At 39.5% G+C, this 19,606-nt stretch overlaps 1 protein-coding gene across 6 annotated transcripts in view; it reads right to left on the bottom strand.

Annotated features, from left to right (window-relative positions):
- The window catches only part of CGNL1 (cingulin like 1), a 55,781-nt gene extending 43,690 nt beyond the window's left edge, over positions 1-12,091 (bottom strand). For 4 of the 6 annotated variants that reach the window (XM_039557719.1, XM_039557718.1, XM_039557722.1 and 1 more), the window contains exon 1: positions 11,640-12,091. The gene's annotated coding sequence lies outside the window, so the exon portion shown is untranslated. Of the gene's footprint in view, positions 1-10,710; positions 10,749-11,178; positions 11,264-11,639 lie in introns of those variants that run through there. The other 2 variants (XM_039557720.1, XM_039557721.1) reach the window with 2 other exon arrangements.
- Positions 12,092-19,606: the final 7,515 nt, after the last annotated feature.

The following is a 19,606-nucleotide window of genomic DNA, read 5'->3' as shown; positions in this document are numbered from 1 at the left end:
GAGCTGACAGCTGGGGGCCCTGACAGCTACAACTGCCCAGTTTTAATCTTCCGTAAGTCTGCTGAAGCCCTCAAATGCTATGACAAAACAGTCTGTTTACTCTTCAGCTTATGAAAAGAGGTTAGATATTTAAATGACAGCTGGGAAGGCAATTTCCCTGTTTGTGTAGCTCCTTGTTACATACTTGTAGTTACTTAAAAAAATAAAGAAGCTTTTTTTTTAAATAGAGAGGGATATAAATCCAAATTCAAGGTCTTCTACCAAGCTACTACTTTAAATTTTAAACAATATGGTCTTGCTAGTAATTTTAATTGCTGTCTCAGAGTTTAAAAATACAATTTTCAGAAAACAGAAGCAATGACTGTTAAAGTTTTAATTAGGTGAAAGACTATCATTCTATTATAAAATCAATTCCTATCTCATATCTGTGAAACAAGTATCATTACAACATCATATACAAATTAATCAGAACATAAGAAAAGACTGCTTCAAGAAATTAGTTTCTTTTGAAAATATTCTACTTGCTAAAACAGATAATACAGTCAATGACACACAACCATCAGCATCTTGCAATCAGGTCAGCAGTAAAGCACCATGGAATGATGGGATCACCTGTTTTGTCAGCAACATGGCCTTGGACTGCCTGAGGTGAGCAGAAACTTTCAAACTGAATTTGTGTTTTAAATTCATTGTCAGGGATAGCAACCTTTAAAAACTTCTATGAACAAACAAACAAAACTGGCACTCAAAGCTGCTCAAGCCTTTCACTTTTGAGACTTCTTTCTAAAATTAGACTTCATAAAGGTGTTTAAACACTCATTTTAACTACTGACTTCAGTGGGTATGGAAGTCCCATTATTTTATCATTACTCAAAAATGGTTTCATTTTTTGGAACAACTTCTTTTTGCCAAAAATAGAAACTATGACATTTTTGTTTATAAAGAGAACTTGTCAGCAGAGGCTTTCATATCTGAAAATCCAATACTCTGCATGCTCTTCTGTAGCAGTTTGTTGTTCGGTGGTGATATGATACTCTGCAAAGAGCCACAGGAGATGAACACTGAAGGTTTAACAGGTCAAAAACTTTTTGTTTAAATTCTTTAAAAACATTTCCTTTCACAGCTATTTTCTAGCTAGCTAACAGGAGCTATGTGAGACCTGCCTGACAAAAAAGAAAACCTCTTGTCATCTGGAACCCTGGCTGCTGTCCCTGACAACATTAGCAGAAAAGAGTGCCTTTGAGAAATATACCCCTGTGCCAGACAGGTCTCTTCCCTTCTTAACATTACAGCATTACAAAGGCATGGAATTGTCTCCACTACCCATTTCAGTTCTTCTTTAGCCAAATCTACATGACAGATTTATTCACAAAAATTGCTTTCCCAATCCTGTTAAATGCCAAACTCTGCATGAGAACCTTGCTCTCTTGTATCCTGCCCACACACCCTCATTACAAAGCACCTCCGGCTTTGTGCTCCAGCCTTTGAGCCAACCACCTGCCTTGGACGGACAGACAGACAGACAGACAGGGCTGCCGGGACACACAGTCCAGGCAGAGATGGTGACCAGCGTGGCGGGACACACTACCCCACCAATGGATATGTTCCCTGGCCTCCTGAAAGAGCCACACATGCTTCAAAGGTACTGCTTCACATTACACATATGCTCCTTTTGCATACATCTAGTGAGGGAATATGGAAGAATGAAAGAGATCTCATTGTTCTTATGGCACTAGGACTCCTCCCTAGCTCCCTTAATGTCAAAAAACCAGAAACTCCCCCACATCCAATATCCCAATCCTGAGTCTCCTCAGACTGGATCACCTGAAGATTTTTCATTAAAGGAAGATGAGGGCATACCTCATTATCTTCTGAATATTTTGGAATTCTGAAAATGTTTAGCTATTTGAGGCTAAATTACCAAATGACATTTGGTTCCATGTAATTTATTTCCAGATTTTATTACCATAAGAAAAAAAAACTCCTCATGGCCCATATTATTTAATCAGTGTCTTTTTTGAAAAAGCGGGATGTAACAGTTTATGGCTGTTTACTCCAGATATTTCACATGCACAGCAAAATTCCAGGAAGGAACTATAAAATTTGTTCTCCAGCCTTACATAACATTGAGCTTGCTCTCCAAGCTAAATAATGGATTCTCTGTGCAGCTGACTATTCAGAAAGTATCAGCAATATCACACAAAGTGGGTGTTAGGTCAATAACAAATAACAGCGTTATGGAAAAAGGACAGGAAATAACTTTAGGAGAGAAGAGGAAGGAAAACTTACATTCTGTGAGGGTAAAGAAAAGGAAGCAGACAGGATAATTCATGGTAAGAGCAAAACTGTAATGTTTTTACACTTGATGGAAAACATTGTCACAAACATACATTGCAAGTATGAGGGGAAACTTCATCATTGTCAACCCTATCTACAATTTGCTTCTGCAAAAGAAAAATGGGCCTGGGCTGCTGCGCCTTTTAGTCCATGTGGAAGATAGCTCTGGGGTAGGATAAGTTTATTTCATCTACTGCTTACAGAGAGCAGAAGGGAGAAAAGTGCAATTTTAAAATTCTATATATGGGACTGTAAAAAAAAGACAATAAAACTCATTTAAGAGCAAACTGACAATATCCAGCAACAGAAAGACATCTGAAACAAGTTTGCTATCTTTCCAACAGATTCCTTATCCCCATTTAAGATTTTTTCCTACTTGAGGTTTTTTTGTCTATATAAAATTGTATTTATAGCACATCTGGCAGTTACTCCCCCCAATTATTAGAAAGAAAATGATGATAGTTACAGTATACAATGAAACTGTCACCATTTGTTTTTCCCCAGCACTGTCTGTAAACTGCCACTCTCTGTCTAGTGGTCAAAATTCAAAACTTTCAAAAGGCCTATAATAAACGACTTTTTACAATATATCATGTCATACTATATCTGCAGGCATCAGTGAGGAAAAAAAAACTACTCAGAGATTTATTTTATTATTGGTCAGCTTTTCTGATGTTAGCATCAAAGACCTACCTAAAATTTCAATAAATGAAGAACTGGAAAACAAACCACTGAGTTTTCAAATATTCATTCCCGTTTAAACCAGCCCAAAAAGCTTAATGTCCCACCTCTTCTTCCTACTTGTTGGAAGGAAAGATACTGTGACAAGTTCTATATTTGAAAACAATCAGGAGTTCCAGTGAACCTAGGCCATATGGCACGTATTTTTCAAAATTCCATATACCAGTGTTAGACTGCAAGGACTTATGCTTGGTATCATACAGACACAAGGCCAAATCAAGGCATCTTCAGCATTCAAGACAGGGCTGACCTATCGCTATAGGCAGAGTCAGCCTTACATATTTCATAAAAAGCTAGCAAATTATATTCTTCAAAAAACACTCCATCTAAATGCACTTAGTACTAGATGCCATGCACCACCTTAGCTCCAGCCCCCCACGCACCTGTATTAGCAACTGGTGCAGTGTAAAGAGGAAAGGACCAGGTGTGACCTGCTTCATCCCCTGTGGTTCCAGAGCTGTACATCCAACACTGCACTGCTCCCTGCAGTGAGATTCACACCCACTGCCAGTCCAAGCTATGCACAGTGCCCACAGAGAAAAGTAAATACTGGAGGACCACACACCCACAATGCAAGTGGGCCATGCAAGCCTCCCTCCAAAAGCAGTAATTCCAGCCTCCACACCAGAAGCCATGCAGGTCTGTGCCTTTCATAAATGCAACGTGAGTTGTTTTTTTTTCCTTTGACAAGCTGTGATTAAATACGGTAGTCATATAGCTTTGGGTGCATAATGAAAAATGAAGTCCAGCCAGGAACACTGACCCAGAGAAATACTTTTTTATAGGAAGTATGTCAACATTTCTGAATTAATTGCTTTCATTTTTATTCTGTGAAAAATACCACTCTCTATTCTGATTTCAGATGGCAGCCTATAGATGACAAGTTAGAACTTCCTCCTGCAGGATGAAAATTTCAAGTAATTCTTTTCTTCCACAGATGTTAGTGAAAGCCAACAGCCATGCTTTGGTTAGTATGCACTACAGATACTATTTTATCAATTTCTCCCAAAATGCAGCGGAGCAAAGTGGATGATCTTTGGTTTTGCTGCCTTAGAAAGGAGAATTCCAGTTTCAGTTCCCCCCAAGTATTACACAACCCTACTCAGATAGCCAGCCAATAAAACAGAATTAGTAGTCACCTTTCCAAGGACAGGAAGAGGCTGTATTTAATAAAGACTGTCAGTAGAAGAAACAACTAAAAGCAATTAGAGTAAAAGATACTGTTCACTTGCTTACAACTTGGTTCATACTCCCTCTGGCTGAAAAATGTTGTGTGTGAGGAAGTCTCCATGTCTGAAATGTAGAACATCTTGTTAGTCCTATGAAAGTATGTGACAGATCAGCCAAATGCTTGAGCTGTGTGACAACTAGCAGGTTTTGTTGGCTTATTTGTTGGCTGTTTTTTATTTTTTTTCCAAATGAAAATCTGCTTCAATGGCTGTAAGACAACAACACCACATTTTGGCAGATCCTCAGGTCTCATAAATTTTCAGAGTTTTATTAAAAACAAGGACATAATATATATATATCCAATTTTCTTTATCTGCTATGTATGAATTCACGTGGTCATAATTTTACAGGATTTATCCCCAGAGGAAGTAACACATGACCTAATAACTTCGCTTACTGAGCGCAAAGTAAAGGCTTAATTTTGTTTATGATGAAAATGCTAAGAAACCCCCAAATTTCTCATGTAATGTTCTAAACTATTACCACTACATTATATACTTTGCATCATTATTTAAAACTTCTCTTTTTCTTTACTGAAGGAATGTTTTCGATTTTCCCAAATCATAAATAAAAGGGAATCAGAAACAAAACCAAACATAATAAAAGTATACTAAAGCAGAAATCTACCTGTATCTGAAACACAGTTCCAAGAAACTAATTCATGTGATCTGTAGTGAGCAGTCGCAGGTCCTGCAGAATGTGATAGTTAAATCACTGGAGGGAGATGGAGAGCTGCACTTGTTTATTCATGGTTACTGTGGTACAAGCTCTATATGGACACAAACACCTGCCCAAGTGTATTTGTGCCATGCTACTGTCTCATCTCATCATACGGGTTCAGATACAAGCTCCTGTACAAGTTGGGTCTTGCCACTAACAGGATCCAATTACTGGGGTTATCTTGTGAGTATCCTGACATTACAGCACTACAATTAATATTTATAAACTTTAAATACAAAATGCAAGCAAACAACAGAACCTTATAAATACTTACTTCAGAGTTGACTATATACACGATACAACCACACTCAATTTTCCCTCATTTTTCTTACGAAACTTGCAAAGAAGGTTAAAAACAAGGAAAAAAAAAATAAAGTCATCAAGAGGAAATGTTATTATATATACTCTCTTCTACTTTATCAAATTCTTAATAATGTTCATATGTGTTAAGTGTTGAGAGAAATGATGGCTGAGGACACAAGGATACTTACAGATTCTAAAAGAGGTCTGTGATTTCAAATACAATAGTTGGTTTGCATCCAAACATCTGACATGATTACACTCACTCCACAAGAGATTATGTGTTGTTTCACTACATTTTCCTCCAATTGTCAGTGTTAGAAACTGTATTTTGTTCCAAAGGAAATTATCTTAGTACATCCCAATGATATCATTATTGTTTAAATAGAAGAGAGCATCCTGTTCATATTTTTAGAGGCTTGAGCAAAAAATGTCAGGTTTGTTAAAAGTCTGTTAGAAAGCCCTTCTCAAAGGAAGGGACACAGCTAGGGCAACCTTTGCTAAAAAGTTTTACAAGTGCTTCAGGAACACATTTATTTATAAAATTATCTAGCATAATTAAATAATAAAAGGTTCCTATACTCCAAACATTTTTCCTTCACTTTAAATGTGACATTTCACTGGGCCTTCTTCTCTTTATTCCCACCAAAAAACTATAATCTTGTCTACATGAGTTACATTTACAGCAACCAGACAGATGCAACTTGCATAACCTTGATTATGTGTGCACAACTTATTCCTGAACAAAATTAATGATGAGCTATGAGTACAGCTGCTTGCGAAGACCAATGTCTCACCTATATAGACACAGAGCAGAGTTAATCTCTATGGAGATGCAAGTATTTAAGTACAAAAGCTACATGTAAAATAGGCTGTAGGAGTCATATTTATACAGCCAATGTAAGGCCACAGCTTCATGTGTATTCAAGCTAGTTATGCCTGCCATTTTTCAACTGTTAAACTTTGTCTTAATTACATTGTATTCTTTAAATACTTGGCTTCATACCCATCTAGCTTCTTTCAACTAACTCAGCCATGCGTTTTCAAATTTAAATATGCAGTCAGAACTGCAGGCCCTGAGCCCAGGCCCCACCAGAGAACAAGATGATATCATCACACTCTGTCTGAGAGACATAAGCTGAGTACAGAAGAGAGAGGTTAGAAAACCCCACAGAGGAAAGAAGCTCCATAGTGCGCTGGACTGAATCACTTAAAAGGGCTTATAAGGCCTATGCAGCCAAAGTGACCTGGTGTGGGCTCTGCGAGCACAGGTTTAACCAGCTCCCATACGCTGCCACACTTCTCACCTTCACACTGGGATAGCATAATTACTGGGGGAAATGAGAGAGGCAGGGCTGCTTCCTTATGAAGCTCGAAGTGTTTGTGGAATTATAATGCCACATTAGATGCCAATTGTTCTTGTAAATAAAGGCCGCTACTGCTGAACATTGCTCCCTGCATATAACAGCTAATAGTGTGCAAATAAACGTGTGAAGGCATACCCCAACTAATTTCAACAAGGCCTACAAAATATTCTGAGCTTTATTTACATCACTGAAAACACTCGCCCATCTCTATATAAAAGTTTAAATTTTACCCTACTTCTGCATTATGCTTATGTTGAAATAGAATGCAAATAACTACCCCCTTTTGTGTATCTTTATGTACATTAAATACATCTTCCATTCTAATAAACTCCAACAGGTCTTAGAGGTATCTTTCAATAGAATTTAAAATAGGGTTAAAACATTGCTAATGGCTGGTAATTACTTCTCAGGCTTCTGCAAGTGTGTATGAGAGTTTATGTATACACACACACAAACACATAAACACATGTTGGTATGAATAAATAAGCAGGGGCAGCCTGGACAATGTATCTCCTTTTCACACTGTATTTAGTGTCCAGATCCACATTTTAGCTACTTTTAAAAGGTGTGTGCAATGCACATGCAACTAAAGTATTACAAACTACTGCAAATGCCTGCAGTCAAAATATGGTCATGCTCAGACTACTGAGAGTCATTACTGAGTGGTAATGACTCCTGGCTTGCCTGGGGACCCTCATAGAAAGGGGACACTGTGGTAATCACTGAAGCATCTTCCAGTCTTACCAATCTCCCTGGTGGTTTTTTGCAGTCTAAGTGCTTTCTGAGACATTTCTCCAATTACATTTATTCCTCATCGCTCTCTATTTTTACCAAAATCAAGAAGAATGTGAAAAGCTAATACAGAATCTTAATTTTAAATCTCATACTGTTAGCCTGATTAATGAAACTCATAAATACAAAAGATGGACCAACAGAAATCAAAACATTTCATTTGGCTAAAAATTTAGAGGCATTCTTGGAAAAATGAAACTATATACTTAAAATGTCTGGTTATGGATTTTGTCATCCACTTTATTTCACATAAAATGAAAGGTTATAAACCTACCTTTGAATAAAATCCTCCAATGAGGCTGCCAGGTCTGTTGGCAGAGATGGTACAAGATCAGAACAAATACAGTGAGCTCTAATCCCAAACAACGGCAACTCCATGACTACCACGCCACTAAATCTTTAGCACATGCATTCTTAACATGTTAATTTTTGTGAGTTTAAGATTAAATTTTCATACTTGGCTATACTGAAAAATACTACCATTTTGATTTAACACCATTCAGAGTCAAGGTCAAAGCAGTTTCTGAAATGTGTTCATGTTTCCAGATAAACATGCCTGGCATAAACACTCCATAAGCACGTGAAACACTTTCCCTCATACAATAACCTGGTAACGTAGCATTCTCGGTGAGTGGATTCTCCATTCTTCTGCCAATTAAGAACAGATATAGCAAAACCAACCTATTTGTTGTGTTTTTGCATATCCTTCCAACACAACAGTCAAGATGCATTAAAAACAGAATTACCAAACCTAAGTTCAGGATGCATCAAGTCCGTACCACCTTCCTCTGTACACAGTTTGTTGAGACCTAGCAACAAAATCAGAGAAATTCTAACACCTTCTTCTCATCCTGGCCATTCAAAACATTTGTTAATCTCAACATTGCAAGGATCTAATCCTTTGCAGAGCCTGCCTCTGAATGGTATCACTGAACTGATCAGGTAGAAGATAACCTCCTCCTACCCCTAAGAAAAGATGGAGAAGTGGGACAGATAAAAGAAACACAAATTTCTTAAGCCTGTTTTATCTGAACACATGGCCAGTAGGTAGCTACAACATTTCTGCTGCCATTCACAGTTGCATAGAGAGGGTGCAGAAGTGAAAGAAATGCCCCATTATTTTAGCTTTTGTTGCCATTTCTCAGAAATCTATTAGTACCAGTGATGTCGACCAGATTCTTGCCAGTTCCTTTCCATCAACATGTAGATACTGCCATAGGCTGAACATTGTTCCGTGTTTATGTGCTCGATATTAATATACAGATTTCAGGTTACCTCCATAGTCAAAAGGCTATAATAATAATGACATCATCATCATCACTATGACTTCAAAAAGCAGAAACAGTAAAACAGCAGACTACAGAATGAATCTGTGATGGTCTACTTTTGTTTTAAATTTTTACATCTGCAGAATTATTTGGCCTCAAAATACTTCAGTAGCTATTTTTAAATAACAACCTGCCCACTATGATCCAGGCTGAATAAACTCATAGCACATATGTTCATCTTGCATTGCTCCATGACAAAAGATTTAAAAACTCACGTTTGGGGTCATGTCATTTCACCGGCACATTTCAGATGACACTGCAGAACCCAGACAAACCAGTTTCACCAATACCCTCAGAAAGATCAACTTCCTATTACACAATGTAGACCAGAAGAAGGAACTGTCACCAATTCTTTTCTTCAACTTTGTCATCCTTTTATTGAGGTAAAATTCCTTATACACGACATGCCACAGACTATTTCTACAGTGAATTAAATTCCACATCTCCCATATAAACCCTGCCAGGGGAACCTAAGTGTGTTCTCAGACATTTTAGTAATGACAGTGAGATCTAATAATGCAATTAACAAAAATTAAAATAAGGTGGTTTGCTTGGAGGCAATTCAGGCAGCCTAAGCAGTCTAGATTCATTAGATTTAAAAGTAAAATGCAACTAAGTCAGATAATGAGAATAAAACAAAAAAACACCAAACAGTTGTATGATACACTCTTGGAGTAGACAGGCTCTTCCAAATATCACCACAAATTCAGAAATCAAGGGGTTAGCAATAAAAGGCCTTTTTAGTACTGTCACAACATTAGTTACCTTTGTAGTGTGTATTTGCATTTAGGTGGCATTTAGAAACAGTTAATGTTAGTGGCAATTCAAGGTGTATGTAAACCAACTACGAACACTTTTCCTATGATTGACATATTTCAGAAACACCTCTAACTTGTAAACACACACATGTAAAAATATCAGTCCCTTTATAAGATACTTCATTTGAAGCACTGCATTTTTGTTTATCTCAGATTAATTTAAAAAAACCTCATTAATATTAAACAACAAACTGTCTGCTAAAAACCATCATCTTCTCTTATGTGAAAGATTATCTTAATACCCTAAGAGAATTTTAACAAAAATTAGAAGCATTGTTTTCCTATTTTACAGTTTTCCATTTTAAAAGTGCAGCTGTCTCAGTATAATTGCCTTCCACAACATAACAAACTTCTAAAACATAATGCTTACTACACAGTTAATCGTAGGCTTCAATAATGTATGAAAGTTTTCATTTCAATTTATTATCTTTTTCCAAAGACTGAAGTTCAAACTAACACTCCCAATTATTTAAAAAATCATAGCAACTTGTTACACTTTTACATTAATCATCAGTAACCACATCTGGCTTAGAACACACTGTGAGCATAAGCAAATTTCTCCTGGGTCTAACATGAGAAAAAACCCCAAGACAATTCAATGACTATGACACTTGCAGAAATTATAATTGCTAGTCAAACAAGTTCTTACAAACCACCCTTAAAAAGTAAACAGTAGATTGGTTTTGCCATTTTAATTATATTTTTATAGAAATCTTAAAGTTGTGTTAAAACCAGCTCTATAAAGAGATTCATAACTACGAGACATACGACAGTTGTCAGCAGAGGCGTCAGACACTGAATCTATCAAGTTCCCATGGGTGTTCCCATGGTCAAGGATACAAGTCAGGATACACTATGGGGATTTCTAATTCACCTACAGAACTCACTCCTAGGAGTCCACACAAGATAAACACAGTGCAGATGTTCAGAAAAATAGAACAAGAGTTCTCCACTATTTCTATTTTGATAATCATTTGACTTGCACTGCAATAGTTTTTTAAAAATGTATGCATGCTAAAAAAAAGGGAAAGATAAAAGCTGCAACAACGGTTAACTGCAAATCTAATGCAAACTCACCACAGAAGTTTTATCGCAGCACTGATCTCTCCATAAAGCTGTCATCAAATTGGAAGGATATAAATTATATCAGATGCAAAGTTAATTGGAAGAAGAACAAATGGCAGAACTGCCATTCTAAACTTTTCCCATGAAAAAGAACACACACAATGCGGACACACCCTTTCGCAAAAAATACGCTAATTCCCGGAATAAAAGGGAGATGAAGAAGTCAAGAGTGCCCTCTGCCCAGGAATGCCAGGAATCCCCGGAGGAATGCGTGCGAGCAGGCGGTCTCGGCGCCCCGCGGGGGCTCCAGGCCCCGCCCGCCCACCTGGAACCCAAGGCCGGCAGCAGCACCTCCAGCTGCGGCACCGCAGCCGCAGCTCCGGGGCAGCCACGGCCGGCCCCGCTCGGGGGGAAGACCCCCCGCTCCTGACAGCCCCAGAGACTACGAAGAAGGACTCCGAAGACGGAATCCGATCTTACCGCAGTCTGTTCTCCCGGCAGCTCCCTCTCCCCTCGGCCGCTGAGTTCGCCCGCCCCGGGGCGGCCCCGCTCCGCTGGCCAGCGCAGCCCCGAGAAGCGCCCGGGGGAAGGGCTGCTCCGGCACGGTCGGCGCTCCGCCAGTTCCCCGCGCGTCACCCGCCGGTCGTGCGGGGAGAGCCGCCGTGGTCTCTCCTCACGCCCGGGAGGCCCCGGCGCCCTCGGCCTTTGGAAAGGCGCGTGTTTAACGGAGCTGAGGAAAGCAGCGACCCAGGGCGCCTCGGCGCCGGGAGCCACCGCCACAGCCGCGAGCTCCAGCGCACGGCGACGTCCCCCGAGCCCGCGCGCTCTGTCCGGTCGCGCCACAGTCCTGTGCCCACCCGGCCCCAGCCAACGCGGCAGGGAAAAATGGGTAACGCGGTGCCCCCCTCAGCTCCCAGACCGCCCGTTTTCGCTCTCCTCACCCGTCCCGAGCCGTTTCTCTCTCGCAGGGGATCCCCGCCAACTCCACGCCACTCTCTGCGCCGCCCTACCAGCCGAGCTCGCCGCCGGAGCCGAGCGCGCACTGCCCGCACCCTCCAGCGGGGGAGGGGGCGCCGCGGCCGGGCCGGGGAGGAGCCAGGCGGGGGGCGCTCCCGCAGGTGAGCCCGAGGCTTTCCGCCGCTTTCCCGCCCGCGCGCCCGCGACCTTTGCTCTCCCTGAGGGAGCGCGCGGCGCGCCCGGAGCCCCCCGACAGACACCTACAGCCGCAAACAGAGGGGAAGGCGCCCTGCTCCTCCTCAGCTCGGGCTGCGGCCAACCGCGCCGGGACGGAACGGGGTGGCCACAACAACCCTCTGAAGAAGAAACCCAGCCCTGGGCCCGGGTGCTGTCGGCTCGAGACCGCCTGACAGTCGGGTTTGTTTTCCCTCGCCGTGTGGAGGCGGCTGGCGAGCCGCCCGGCCGGCGGGAAGGGCTGAGGCGGCACAAGGATGGGGCAGGGCGGGCGCGCCCTTGGGCGTGAGGAGGAGGTGAGGGAAGCGCGGAGAGCGGGGCTGCAACGCTCAAACGAGGCAGCGTGTCCGTGCTGCTCCCAGAGCAGCGTCACAAGCACCTCTGGGCACACCTTGGTGCCTCGGGCACTTTGGGTGATTTCCACACTGTCTTCAGCTAGACTAGAAATATCACAACACGGTGATTCCAGAATATTCTACACGTAGAGTGGGAACTGAACTGCTGCCATACTGTGGCGTGTCTCTCTCCCTGATCCGTCAGTGAAGGAAAGGTAGGTGGTACAAACTGGGGGTTTACAGGTGTCGTCCAAAAAACCCAAAAACCAATGTCTACAACCATGTCACAAGAAATGGGCCTCAGACAGTTTTTTCCATGCTTACAAGTTTCTCAAGGTTTGAACAACATAAACCAAGGATCATTGTCAGAAGAAAGGTTATAGTGAATCTACAGGGGGAAAAAAACACAGCAAAATGTGATACATCCTTGTCTACAATAGAAAAATGCTGGGCAGTGAACATGAGAAGGAAAAATTTAGTATATGAGTCATGAAAGCCATGTCAAAGTTGTTCAACAGGAGGAGCATGAATAGGAACACATCCTCTTTTCAAATCCAGCGGTGCTGGAGGTCACTGCTCAAATTTCTATCAGAGCTGCTCTGATACCTGTTACACATCTGTGAAAACAAGCCCAATAAGCAAACACTACTGTGTATATATATATGGCATCTTATATAATTGTATTAATTTTCTGTAGAGAATGGCCCTGTCTTAATTAGAATGTATGAACAGAAGAGATTCAACTAGGAAAGGCAGTGTTCCAGATACAACATCAATATTAACACTGCTGGGACACTGTATCCAGCTTTGGGTTCTGTGTTGGGGAAAAAAAAAAAAGGTAAAGTTCTCACAAATTCACACCAGAAAACTAAATGCAGTCGAATAATTTTTTAAAAATATGTATATTGGTAGTATTACAAGTCAGTATTCCAAAAGGATCTATTGATTCTTCACGAAACAGTCAAAAGCAAAACAAGGATAGAGAGTAGTGTCTGACAGGAACTGCTTGTGGTAAAATACTATACTGCTGGTTAATCAGTAGAAAGAACTGTAAAGTGTAGGAATTGCACCAATTATAAACTAAAGAGGCAGCTAGTGAGGTGTTTGCAGACAACTGACTGACTGCTGAGAGGATGGAAGTACTTGGTGTGACAAGATCTATAAAGACTTCTGTTGTGGACTTCTGTTTCATGTCTACATAAAGCATTAAGTTGGTTCTCCCTCACAATGGTTATTGAGAGGAAAGTCATAGATATATGGACTTTTCTGCCATTAGTATTAACAACAAAGTGTTTATGAGACAGAACAGCCCAAATTTGTGCTGCCATCTTGATCTTCTACATACTTTACCATTTAACATTTGCTTTTCATATGCATTTTTTCCACATAACCCCATAATCTTGGAACTGTTTAGGTAAAAGATGCATATCATTTGCTTAGCTCCTTTCCCTGTAGTTTTTAAGAAAGCACACGAAGTTTATCCCCTCACCCCAACTGAAAAAACTGGGAAACAGTGAATAGAAAAGAAAGTAATTGAACTTTTTTTTCCCCTCAGTTACATGAATTACGTGACAACGTTTCAGTTGAATTCACAGATATTATACAGACATTTGTAAAGGCTGTATTTTATTACAATTAGAGTATTAAGAAACTTGCTGACAGTTTGTTCAGCCTCATATTGTAGTTTTGTAACGTGAAAGAATTGCACTTAATAGAACACAAAATGCTTCATTAAAGAGGTGTATACACCTATAATTTTCACATTGTTGTTAGAGGTTAATGAAAACAGTATTAATCAATGATGCTGTACAATAATACATTTCCATTGCATTTACAAGCAACTCAGAAAAAGGAAAAAACATAAGATTAATTTCTTGCTAGAACAACCAGGCTATTATGACTTCTGGTCATTACTCTATAGTCTATAATTAATTTTTTTTTCATTATATACCTCTCAGGTAACAGCTCAGGAGACAATTCAGTTGCTATCTGTCATGCTCAGCATTAAACAGCTCAGAAAACTGTTCTCTTGTTTTGTGCTGAGTTTCAGAAAAATATGCCAAGGCATTTTTCTTTCTTTTATTTCTTTCTTTCATTTATTTTTTTTGTATCAAAGATGGGGGGGTGAAAAAAAAGAAAAAGGTGGGACAAGCACAATTGCTAAATTACTTGTATTGGCTGTGAGCATCCACACCGAAGAGTTTTGACCGGATTTTCACAAGCTCTGTCCTATGCTTCCTCAAAGCTCCATCCAACACTTCTTGAGCCTTCAAGGAAAGTTTGTTTTGAACCTTTGAACCTTTAATACTTCATTAAAACTGTAGTTTAAGTCAAACATTTTGTCAAACAGTTTCTTACATATCTTTGGCATATGCTAAACATGAGTTTTACAAGTACTTGATTATACTAATGCTGCAAACATGAATTGTTCAGTAAGAGCCATAGTCCAGCTGGAAAACTGCAAAAGTACAAGGTTATCCAGTGAGGTAAGAATTTTTTGAAGGAATGTATACAAACCCAGCAATAAGCTAAAATTGCACTGAGGACAGACTTAGGTCATATACAGAATATCTTCTCTGTGCAGGCTGTCATTTCCTTTCCCACCCCTCATCCACCTATTTTTCTTTTCCTTGCTTTTAAGTGAAGGTTTTGGTCCTTGTTTACAAAACTGGCTCGACACAATGATTGATGTCCCTCTGTTCAGGCAGTGTATTATCAGGCAGTTGTGAAACACGATACAAAATGGAGTTTGCAGCTAAAGCAAAAACAAACAGTAATGCCCTAGCAGCCTGTGCTGTAGATTAATTCCAGCTGCTGGCTACTCCAGCACACCTTGGGAACTGAGCAGTACTCCTGCATTCGTTTCTGCTTGTGCAGTGAGTCCCACTGTGTTGAAAGGCTGGTGTATTAGAGCTGTGCTTGGCTCCTAGCAGGATGCACCTCTCTCTCTCTGCTCTTCCACTACATATTTAACTGAGTTTTGGCAATTTGTTATAGTCCCCGATTTCCTTTTCAGGAAAGGATCTAATCCAATAATCACAGTAGAAAGTAGGGGAGAAAAAAAGTCTGGTATATAATTCCATTGAAGCACTGCTTCTGACTCGTTTTTTACAATATATGTTGGAAATTTTCTTTATTATCAAAGATTAGATGTCTGTTGCTTAAGAAATAACAGTTACCGTTCTTACTACTGTATTCAATAAGCTACTAAATAGACATTTTTATCTTACTTCTTATTATAATTTATTTCTTATTTCAAGAAACAATCTTAAAAATTCAGGTCTTTACTTTCAGAGAAGGAGATGAGGTATTTGAAGAAATGTATTTTTAATGTATGATCTCTGGTTTTTCCTCAAAAGACAACTAACCAAAAAAGGTGGTCTTTCATTTTCCACCTTTCTTATATTCTGCACACACACCCCCCCCCCTTTTCACAGAGGACCTTCTCTCTCTCCTCTTTCTTCCTCTTCTCTGTCTCTTCCCTCCTTCTTCCCCCCCTCCCTCTTTTTGTTTGGGGGTAGCCCATCTTTTACATTTCTCCCATTTCTCTATTCTCTCACGTACAGCTGTCAAACAAAGTACTGCTGACAGAACCCAGAGCACGGGGTTCTCTTTACCTCTAACCCTAGCACACAGTGTGCTCTAAAACAGCCTGAATAATCCTAGCCATTAGGCCTAGCCATATATTCAAGAACATATTTACATTGCAGGAGAATAAGACTTATTAAATAAAAGGTATAAAAAGATTAAATTGTAAACCAAGAGTTTAATATTTTCAGATCACTTCAACACTGGAAAATACTTTATATTAGCTAATGCATGGTAAGGAAAAACTTAGGAGATGAAGATTTAAATTGTAACTTGTCTTCTATAGAATTTAATTTCATTTTGGTTAGCTCAAGTTTACAAATACTCTTCATGTTGAATGTAAGACTGTACAATTATTAACCTTACTTATGCACATAGAAATCAAGAGTGAGATGAAGGTACCATTGACTTTAAAAGCTGCTGAGGGGAAAACACATGCAACACAAAGTTTGATCACAAATAATATGATAGTTTCAATATTCATTTAAGAAAAAATACACAATCAAGTAATTAAGTAATTAATACTGATATGAATTTTAAGTTGAAGATTTTGGACACTATTCAGCATCTAGCCACAATGAGGCTTTCTGATCTCCCATTCTTCTCCTTGAACAACTTTTGGCTAAAGCAATATTTCTTCCTTCACCTTAGTGTCACAGCCTTGCTCCCACTACTCTTATTTCACTAATCCTAGCAATGAAAAAAGTGTTTTTCCAGGAGCCTGTAAAAAGCCTAAGTACTACCAAATGCACCTACATTAAGCTTCCAGAAACCATTGTAGTTGTTACCTGCTCAGCTGTGGTCTGTGCAGCTCTCCTTGGCCAAGCCGGGCTGCTGGGATTTAGCTGTGTCCAGGCTGCAGGAAATTATTTTTTAAGAGTAGCATAGTCTGAGCCTCTGTTTCCACAAATACATAAAGTTAGTAATTTGTTGGCATTATCAATGTATTTACTTGAAGAAAGCTTAAAGGGTATATTGTTTCAGTCATTGCAGATGTAAATATTGATTAATTTATCACAGAAATAGTAATGTAGTAAATGAAATGGCTTTTATGCTCTTTATGCATGTAGCTCTTATTTATTTCAGTACAGAGGTGAAACGTTAAATTACCTGGGTCTAAACCTAAGCATCACTATCCCAAGTAAAAATTAACTCTTTTTTTTCTTATAGGCATGCATGGATGTCTTAGTCATTACGGTTTGGGGTGGGTTTTTCTTTTTACTTTTGGACAAAGATAAGGAAACGTTTGTGAAAGCCTAAAGCAGTACCCGATCCAAGCCCTTTCTCCTGCTGAGTTTGGGGGGAATGGCCACGGTCCTTTTGTGCTGTGGGGTAATAGCACCACCTGGTGGCCTTGGTAATTGTAACAGTTTGGTGCTTTGACACATTCCCGAGTAGCTTGAAAATAAAAGACCGGGGAAAAGGATCATCTTTGAGATTTTTACGTTTGTTTTTATTTCCAGCCACTTTTCTTAATTGGATGAGGAAACCATTTAAACAGTTTCGTGAAGCAATATTTTCGAAGAGATGTAAGCATTTTAGTAATGTCCAATTACTTTAAGAATCGACTTAGAGATACTAAACCTTCTCCTTGAAAGAAAATCACTCCTTATTCACCTGCAGTAACTTAGCTACTGATGCATTGGAGACTTTAACTGTATCTTGTGAATCTAGGCAAAACACGGAAAGACAACTTAAAGACAGGTTTTAGAGGACTGGAGTTTTCAACGTTAGAATGTACATGTGTATAATAAGCATTTCATGGACAATTAAATTTTTTTGAAATTTTTAAGTTCCACATATGAACTAAGTACTCAATTTTCACAACGCTTATGAAAGAATTGAACAAACAAATCAAATGAACTCAGGGGAACTAGTTCATCCTGACCTTTACCATGGTTTGTTCCTCACTTTCCTTTGAAAATAACAAACTGTATTTTATATGTTTCCATTTCAGATCCCACAGCCATCCATTAGTTTAAGAGAGGAAGCATACAGCCTAATTATGAGTCAGTACAGAATATATAAGGTATTTTAAATTCTCAAATATGGAGGCTTTGGTGATGCAGTATATTCTCTTTGGCACTAATGCAAAGTCTGCTCATTTTTACCAGGAGAGATATGTTCATATAGATCTGACAATATGCTGATGAACTAAACTGCTACTCCAGTTTTCAGTTAATACTGTTTTCTTTAGGAGGAACAACTCTTCCTCGTTAGTGTTTTGTGACTGTAGAGGGTGCTCTTAAAATACTGGAGATGGTAATAATATATGGCAATCAGTTTCTTTTTCTGTAAAGCTTATCAATGTTAGGATGTTTATATTTAGCAAAGAACATTGTAGAGCTAGTGTGTTTTATTTTTGATGTGGGCAAGAGTCACTATCCACATTTGCATCCAAAAACATCCCTGGAAACTTTTCTGGATTTAGTTTATTTTTGCAAGTATGTTTCTGCCAAACAGTGATAGTATCTTCTGAGAAAACTATTGATGTGCTCTAAAACAAGTTGAAATAAATACTAAATAGAGTGTATTTTTAGTTGCAAGGCCATTGAGAGTTGAATAAGAGCTTATTGGCCCAAATAAGCCGTTTAAATATTTTTAAAAATATCTTTAGTTACATGAAGTTGATGCTTCCACATTGTGCTATCTGGTATTCTGTTGGGAGGGATTTAACTTTATTTTACTTTAGTTTGTCTGTAGTTTTATTGATTGCCTTACCACACTCCCAAGCTATCTGTTTTCTTATACTTTTTAAATTGAATTAGCAAGTGAAAAAAAAATCCTAGCTACAATAGACTGAACCAAAATATATCCTGCTATACTCTTCTCTCAACAATACAATATTTTTTTAAAATATAAAATTTTATGTTCCCCTCAGTACAGCCAATAAACAGTTGAGTTAATTCTGTGTGCTTAAGAAATGTTGTTTCTTTCCAGTGAGAGTGAAGTCTATAAACTTCAGAAAGATAAGAATTTTGTTTTAAAAATCAGAACTGCCCATTTTAAAGCAGTGTAAGGAGGACTAACATTCCCTAGGTCAAGACCTTTACTGTGAGACCAAGATGAGTCTACGGACTTGTGCCAGCCCTGCTCTGAGTCCAGGATTTGGGGAGGTGTGATCCTTGACTGACCGGGCTGTCAAAAACCTCTGCCGGAACTGCACTGCAACAGCAGAACAGCCCGTTGTCCTAGGAGGTCATTATACTGACAGGAGACAAAACAGATACTACAGAAGCGGGGTTTTCCCAGTTCAAACTTTTCTTAACAACAGCTACTCTGCTTCTTACACTGCATTTATATACTTACCCTGAGAAGGTACTCTTAGATGCGAACTCAGTCTATTTTCTCAGACTTCACCAGTTATCACTCACTTGAGATTCAGTGTCACAAAGGCTGTGACTATTCACTTTTACAGCAGCTCTACTGTAGGCCCAGTTCAGTGCATACAAGTCAGTGTAGCTTGTTTTGCCTGGGGAAGCCCTCTGAGCATTTTTTGGCCAATTTCAGCAGCATCTATTCTAGGGAGACTTTGCCAAGACCACTACATTAGGAAACCTTGCAAGCATAGACCAAGCTTAATAGCTGTTTGCTGGCTTCTGTTGAGATGGACTTAACCTGTTCCAATCTCCATCTTCCACATCAAATTCATCACTAGCAACTTGCAGGTTAGAGCATGTCCCTGGGTCATACAAAGGGGACTTGACATTACCTAGGACTGTGACTGCAGGCTTGCCATAGTCAAATGAAAATCTCTCTTTGTGAGAGCTGGAAAAAATTTCTGTCCCCACACA

This window comes from Corvus cornix, chromosome 10 (assembly GCF_000738735.6).
Source record: "Corvus cornix cornix isolate S_Up_H32 chromosome 10, ASM73873v5, whole genome shotgun sequence".
Lineage (NCBI taxonomy): Eukaryota > Metazoa > Chordata > Aves > Passeriformes > Corvidae > Corvus > Corvus cornix.
Note: the sequence above shows the minus strand (reverse complement) of the source record. Positions and strands in the feature narration are given on the sequence as shown.